This window comes from Salvia splendens, chromosome 6 (genome assembly GCF_004379255.2).
Source record: "Salvia splendens isolate huo1 chromosome 6, SspV2, whole genome shotgun sequence".
Classification (NCBI taxonomy): domain Eukaryota; kingdom Viridiplantae; phylum Streptophyta; class Magnoliopsida; order Lamiales; family Lamiaceae; genus Salvia; species Salvia splendens.
In genome coordinates, this window is record NC_056037.1 from 27,564,167 (window position 1) to 27,570,475 (window position 6,309).

General features: G+C 37.0%; 1 long non-coding RNA gene across 1 annotated transcript; it reads left to right on the plus strand.

Moving 5' to 3' along the window:
• The first annotated feature begins 338 nt into the window (after window positions 1-338).
• Window positions 339-2,350, plus strand: LOC121807481. Its single transcript, XR_006051825.1, has 5 exons — window positions 339-837; window positions 1,012-1,125; window positions 1,651-1,938; window positions 2,021-2,116; window positions 2,197-2,350. It is a non-coding gene; the product is annotated as an uncharacterized LOC121807481 (long non-coding RNA).
• The last annotated feature ends 3,959 nt before the right edge of the window (window positions 2,351-6,309 follow it).

Sequence of the window (6,309 nt, forward strand, 5' to 3'; positions counted from 1 at the left end):
TGTGAAAAGTGGGGAGAGTATTTGACTGGCCAGTCTATGAAACATTTTTGGTGTTCTCGTGATAATTTCTTTACTGCGTATAAAACTCGAGATCACTGGTATGGATGACATAACTTGATAAATGTTTTCGGCATGAGCCCATTGAGTACAACAAGTACTCAGCCCTGCAATTTCTTTTAAAAATTTTGCAGGTTGAGCGGGATGTTGCGGTGGATGTTGAGCTGGCTAGAGACCTTAGGATACGTTGTGTCGTCATACATAGGCGTGATCCTTGACTCTCCTTGAACCTTATTTATCCGCTGCTATGTTTTAATTCATGTCTTAAGACCTTAAGCTTTTCGTTTTGGTGTTGGAACATGTATGGTGGTGTTAGGAGTTAAACGTGCATCTACGTTGTCTTTTGAAAATGGTATTCTCTGAGATTTAAGATAAGTGCTTGTTCTACTTTAGTTTTAGTTGTTATATTTCTTAAGTCTAATTTTTCCCATTATCTTTTTAAAAGTATTTTATCTTATGTCTTTTCAAAAAAAATATAACCTTAAAATCTTTAAACTAAGTTGTTTTCCTTTCTTCAAATTAATTAAGTTGTTCTTTTTAAATTGTAATCCATGCATGTCGGTCACGATCGCCGCGTTTGTGGTACCCCTTGTATGGGCGGTCGTGACAAGAACTATCAAATAAGCACAATTTTTTTGACTTCTGTTTCTTCTTTTCAGGTGCACAAAATCAGAATCTATCAATCATAAAAGTGGATGAGAATCAAGACCAATAGAAAAAAGTTGAAAACAAAGAAAAAAAGAGAGGAAAGAACAGAAGATATCAACACCATTATCAAAGGTGAGATATAATAAACTAAACCACTGAAACTTCAAATGAATATAACAATTGAAGTATTAGCATTGTCTAAAGTAGAGTTGCAATAAAAGAATCTTAACACACGGTACAATAGACTAGACTACAGAACTTTCACATAAGCACAAAATTTTTTTGACTTCTGTTTCTTATTTTCAGGTGCACAAAATCAGAATCTATCAATGATAAAAGTGGCTAAGAATCAAGATCAATAGAAAAAAGTTGAAAAACAAAGAAAAAAAGGAAAGAACATAAGATATCAAGACATCAAAGGTGAGATATACTAAACTAAACTGCTGAAATTTCAATTGAATATAAAGATTGAAGTAGTAAAGTAGACTAAAGTAGAGTTGCAATAAAAGAACACCATCAATAGCTAAAACTAATGAAGATAAGATTAGGTAGAATAGATGAGGTGTAGGAGAAATAGATAGATTAGATGGATGGAAGAAACACATATACCAAAAGTAGAATGGTATTCTTATAGAAGTTTGCTGCGGTTTATTTCCAGACACAACAGAATAAAAACAAATAAATTATGAAAACAGACATAATCATGAGTGAGACCTTTCAAATAACACAAATAAATGATAATCAAACAAAATCAGGAATAAAAAACAAAACTTCAATTAAAAAATATATGTAGATATGAAGAAATAAGTTATTTAATAGAACTACTAAATATATATTCAATCAATGTGGATTTTTATGCATGCCCTATTAAATATAGGGCCCATTAATTGGGCCACCTCACACCGTAATAAATGAGTATTAGTTAATATCAACCCTATTTTGCAGGCATACCAAGAGAAAAAAAATCCTAATAAGAGATGAGCCACCTCTCATTTTCAAGGATGAAAAGAGAGAAATACTGCTGCAACCAATAGAAAAGAAGCAGGCAGGAGATGCACGCCTATAAACCTCTTGTAATCTGCAAATATGTCTCAATGTGAAGGAGAAGGAGAGAGAATAATAGAGGTAATCATTGCACAAAGAAGAAAGAGAGAGGATGCACGCTTAAACCTTTAATATTCTACACTCTACAATGTTGAAAAGAGAAGAGGAAGAAGAAAGAACACATAATAGGTAAGTACTTCCATTTATTAGCTTTAATAAATATATTATTGTCAGATTAACAAACTAATCCATATTTTATATGGATTTGCAGGATTCCTTAATATTCTATAAACACATAATTTTAACATCTTACAATCTACAATCTGGAAAAGAGAAGAAGCAGAATGAATGAATGAATATAAATTAGGTAACACATTTAATTTAAACACCTTTAAGAAGTATAGAATTTATACTAACATACTAACCAACATGTGATTTGATCTGCAGGTTACCTTAACATATAATTACACACATGCTTGAAGACTTTAAGATTACACACCAATCTGTGCAAAACAGAAGAGGAAGAAGGAGCAAAACAAATGTAACGTAATTAATGTATACAACTTTAAGCAGTCTATTAGTTTTGAGATTAAGATACTAATCCACAACTGAAAATTGGATATTAAAATCTGGAAACTCAAAGAAAGTAACATTATCTTTGGAAAATTGGATATTGAAATCTGAAAACTCAAAGAATATGAATTGAATGTATAGGTTCTTCAATCATATGATTTTAATAAACTGCCGGACTAAAAAATATAACAATAAATGATTAATACTTTATTAATTCAGCTACTATTAGTTAAATTAGCCCTGACATCCATGTATTAATCACCACATTTTGAACAAAAAAATTTCCAGTGGCTACATATAGTGCTGAGGTGAATACTAATAGTCCAGAGGATAATTATATTAATCCCTTCCAATATTAAACCTCAAATATAGTTATATCCTCCATAATATTCTATACTAATTCTCTTTATGCCTTGCAAAATCAGCAGTAATTAATTATGTTCATCTTTTATTGAATATATGCATATCATACTAATTATGTCTTTGCTATTTCTCTTAATCTCTATTGAAATGATTCAAGCTAAACTATATGCATATCCTTGCAAAGTGAGTAATAATCAATTGTGTTCATCTTGTATTGAAAATATGCATATCCTCTTGATTTATGTCTTTGCTATTTCTCTTAATCCCTTCCATGATTCAAGGTAAACTATATGCATATCCTTGCAAAGTGAGTAATAATCAATTGTGTTCATCTTTATTGAATATATGCATATCCTACTCATTATGTATTTTCTATTTCACTTAATCAATTGTTCATGTTGTAAATGTGCAAAACTAATATATCCTTTATACTTGTTCAGGAAAATGAAGCATTGGAATTTGGAGAAGATATATATCTCAATCACCTTTGAAAAGTGTGATCTCATTGTGTCTTGTGATTGTAATAAAATAGGAATATTCTATATAGTGAACTGCACAAACCGATCAAACAAAAGCTAAAAAAATGAAAAACAAAAACAACATACAACATTGGAACCATGAATGACAGCAACAATATTCACAAAAAAAACGCAATAAAAATGAAAAATAAAGAGTAACAAAACTTCATTTTCCCGCTAAAATGCTGCCAGGTAGCGTTCGAAAAAACTGGCACTTTATTAGGATTCGCAACTTTTAGTGTGAAGATAATTTGAGACTTATTATTATTATTTTTTATTATTATTATTATTATTATTATTATTATTATTATTATTATGTATGAGAATTATATAATTCTCTTCTGTTCACTCCTCTGCGGTCATAATAACTTTTGCATGTAGACATGAATGTCGCTAACACATTAATTTCACGTACGTTTATTAACACTAATACATATCTAGTCAAACAATTTTACATCTTTATGAAATTCTCTTAATATAAATGATTACGACTCTTGGATGCTGATATTTATATGTTGTGTTTCGTACTGGAATTTAGAAGTTAGTACCTTGTCAAGAAAAGAAAAGTTATGAAAAGAATAAATAACAAATCCATCGGGTAATAGCTCAAAATTAATAGTTGAACAACTATTAAGTATACTTGTATTCATTCGTTATGTTCTCTTTGTCCTACAAGAATATGCACGTTTTGGTTGGGAACGTATTTTAATTTAATGCACAATTGGTAAAATAAGAGAGATGTATAAAGAAAAAGTAATTAAAGTATTGTTAGTGGATAATGAATTCACTGAATAAAGGGAAATGAGTTACCAAAATTAAAAAGTACATAATCTTGTGGAACAAACTAAAAAGGAAAGCGTTTTGTGAGACGGGGGAATAAGAGTTTAAAGAGTTCATAGCCATCACAAGTTTAAGTAAGAAGAGATTAAAAGTAAACCATTAGTTCAACACAAGAAATAGTATCTACCCAACCAAACTTTAAGTATAAAAAGATCACTCATGAACAAAATAATCCATGTGTTGAATGCACACCATGGCGCTGGAAGGGAAGAACAATGTTACACTTACTCAAACTACAAACCACCCTACTATCAAATATCAATGCAATGTGAGATCAAGTCTCCATAATAACTAGGAACAGGGGATGAAGCCTCCATAGTTAGCTCGAGCGACATTTCCTCACCTTCTTCAGCTTCGAGGCATACAACCTTGCCCATTTCATCAGAATCCTCAATGTGAAAATTGAAGAGCAAGATTGCTCCAACCCCCAAGTCGTGAGCATCGAGGAATTCCTTTCATCTAGCGCAAAATGAACAAATCCCACCATTCCGACCTGATATGTTAATCGCCCACTTCCTTCCCGTTCAATCCTTTATTTATCTTCTCCTTCTCGCTCAGCCTCATCGCAATTGAGAAATCTTTCATCGCAATTGAGAAATCTTTTGGGATATCCTGCTACAATTCATCAAACACTTTAAACTTTGATGATATCCCAAAAGATTTCTCGGTTGCGATAATTTTGAGCGAGAAGAAGAAGATAAGTCTAAGAGCATCCACAATGGAGCGCCCGAAGGCGGGCCCGATGTGTGCAATCGTCCTCGGGCGCGCCATCGGGCACCATTGTGGGTGCCCGGACGATGCGACGCCCTAAGCCCACGCCCTATGCTTCTTCCGAGGTAGAAGCGCGCCCGATAGGCCATCGGGCGCGCCATCGTTCGCTCCATCGGGCGCCATTGTGGGCGACGCTGACGATGGCGCGCCCGATGGCACGCGTTTTTTTATTTTTTTTTAATGCTAAATTCAAAAAATTTGTTTAAATACCCACTACCCCACCTTCATTTGTAACATTTCATTTCACGATTCCACTCTCGAAACTCATATTTACTAGGAAATGGATTCCCAATAGTCCGATGTTTGGGGGTGATGCGTGTTGGCCGGGTACAAAACTCGACGAATATCGGTCGTTCGACGCTAACGCGTAGTACGATCCCGAATTCAGTATGCATTCGTACGGTTTGTCTGACATGGAGCCGTCTCCAACCCGACCCGTCGCCCCCTCTTGCCGCGCCGCCGCCACCCCATCCGCCACTGCCGCCCCCACCAGAAAGAAGCGGATCCGGCACCGGGCGTACAAGGTGCCACCTCTGGAAACGAATGAAGAGTACGCCCCCAGGAGGATGAACTACCAACCGGATGAAACCCTCGTCTTGGCGAGGTGTTGGGTGGATATTTCGGATGACCCGATATTCGCGAACAACCAGAAGCAGCTTGTGTACTGGGAGCGCATCGCCGAGCGCTACAATGAGGTGAAGCCGTCGAGCGCGTACAAGCGTCATAGGGAGCAGCTCCGCAAGCATTGGGACCAGGTGAAGAAGCAAGTCAACCTGTTTGCGGCGGAGTACGAGAAGTGCTCGAGGAAGCAGGGAAGCGGCGAAAGCTTAAGCGATGTGCGCGATAGAGCGTTGTTGTCGTACCAGTCCATGTACGACGACTTCAAGCATTTCAACATCTGGGCGCTCTTGAGGGACAAGCAGAAATTCCAAGGCGGGATTCTGCACACCGGTGCGACAAAGAGGACGAAGACCACCGAAGCTGGTGGTTACACGAGCAGCGAAAGCGGAACTTGTCCGGTGGACCTCAACCGGACGTACGTGGAGGATGAGAGTTCCGGCACACCGATGTCCTCCCGGCGTCCCATATGCGTCAAGGCTGTGAAGAACAAGGGGAAGGCAACGGCGACGACGACATCATCCTCGACCGCCGCCGCCCCATCGCCGATCCCGACCCCGAGCCCGACGGCCGCCGCGTATGTGGAGTTGGCAACAGCCCCGATGGCGCGGACGTTGTTGCAGACGCACAAGGCCCTCGAGAAGTGTACGAACCCCGCCAAAGCCGAATACCTCTGGGGGTTGATCGATGAGCTGTGTCGGAAGTTGGAAATTTTATAGATTAGCCAACTTGAATCGTGTAACTTTTGTTTAATCAATGCAGTCTTCGCCGGTTTTTATTTAATCGTTGCGTTTTTTAATTAGTTTGCATTATATATTTTGAAAATATTTAAATTAATTAACTAAACAATAGAAAAACCTATAGGGTGCCCCTTAGG